Here is a 1,228-nt window from a genome sequence, read left to right on the forward strand (position 1 = left end):
ACCAAAACTCTGGCTTGCATCCATAGATGCTTCTCAAGCAAATCCCGGGACGTCATTCTCCCCCTGTACTCGGCCCTAGTGAGGCCGCAGCTGGAGTACTGCGTCCAGTTCTGGGCTCCACAATTCAAAAAGGATGTGGAAAAGCTTGAGAGAGTGCAGAGAAGAGCCACGCGCATGCTCAGAGGTCAGGGAAGCAGACCCTACGAGGGCTGGCTGAGAGCCCTGGGGCTCTTTAGCCTGGAGAAGCGCAGGCTCAGGGGTGATCTGATGGCCACCTACAAGTTTATCAGGGGTGACCACCAGTATCTGGGGGAACGTTTGCTCACCAGAGCGCCCCAAGGGATGACGAGGTCGAATGGTCACAAACTACTTCAAGATCGTTTCAGGCTGGACACAAGGAAGAATTTCTTTACTGTCCGAGCCCCCAAGGTCTGGAACAGCCTGCCGCCGGAGGTGGTTCAAGCGCCTTCAAGAACACCTTCAAGATGAAACTGGATGCTTATCTTGCTGGGATCCTATGACCCCAGCTGACTTCCTGCCCTTTGGGCAGGGGGCTGGACTCGATGATCTTCCGAGGTCCCTTCCAGCCCTGATGTCTATGAAAGTAGCACTTCATTTTAATCACGGAAAAATGCTGACTTTGCAGGTTACAACTGGAGAAAGTTGGCTCTTATCAGAGAAACTGATTTTTAAACAGAAAACCAGGATGCCTGCTGATTCCGGTTAAAAAACACCATAACCCACCACTGATTCCTGTTAAAAAAGCAAGCAGAGCCCCAGAACATGCAAGTTACAGCTTTCATATTACTTATGGCAAGAGATTTTTCCAGACAAACATATTAGAACAATAACTATTTGAATTGCATATCCCGACAGGTGGATAATTTAGACTAGACAGCAAAGGGAACACACACTGTGAACAAGGCTAATCGTATCCTCACCTCAACTCTTTGTTTGTGGGTCTTGGAAGCCTTCTTCAGGATTCTTTCCATTTGCTGAGAAAGTGAAAACAGACACAGGTCGCTGTCATGCTAGCTCCTTTCACCGCAACGAAACACCTCCTTTTTAACCTGCACTGTCTTTTCGGGGAAGTAACCTGGGTCAGGGCCGCTGCGAGTGCGCAGCTCCGACTCCCGCAGAGCGCGGACTCGTGCGGGCGGGCCGGGGCTCTGCGGGCTCGCCCACCCACCCGACCCGGGCCCCGCCGCTCGGTGTCGGCAGCAGGAGC

At 52.1% G+C, this 1,228-nt stretch overlaps 1 protein-coding gene and 1 long non-coding RNA gene across 3 annotated transcripts in view; one reads left to right on the top strand and one right to left on the bottom strand.

Moving 5' to 3' along the window:
• Positions 1-1,097, bottom strand: part of LOC112551131 — a 5,395-nt gene extending 4,298 nt beyond the window's left edge. Inside the window, exon 1 of the long non-coding RNA XR_003095299.1 lies at positions 942-1,097. This is a non-coding gene — a long non-coding RNA (uncharacterized LOC112551131). The remainder of the gene's footprint in view (positions 1-941) is intronic.
• Positions 1-1,228, top strand: part of CIB3 (calcium and integrin binding family member 3) — a 22,146-nt gene that overhangs the window by 4,718 nt on the left and 16,200 nt on the right. The window lies entirely within an intron of this gene.

This window comes from Alligator sinensis, unplaced genomic scaffold, assembly GCF_000455745.1.
Source record: "Alligator sinensis unplaced genomic scaffold, ASM45574v1 scaffold1354_1, whole genome shotgun sequence".
NCBI classification, from domain to species: domain Eukaryota; kingdom Metazoa; phylum Chordata; order Crocodylia; family Alligatoridae; genus Alligator; species Alligator sinensis.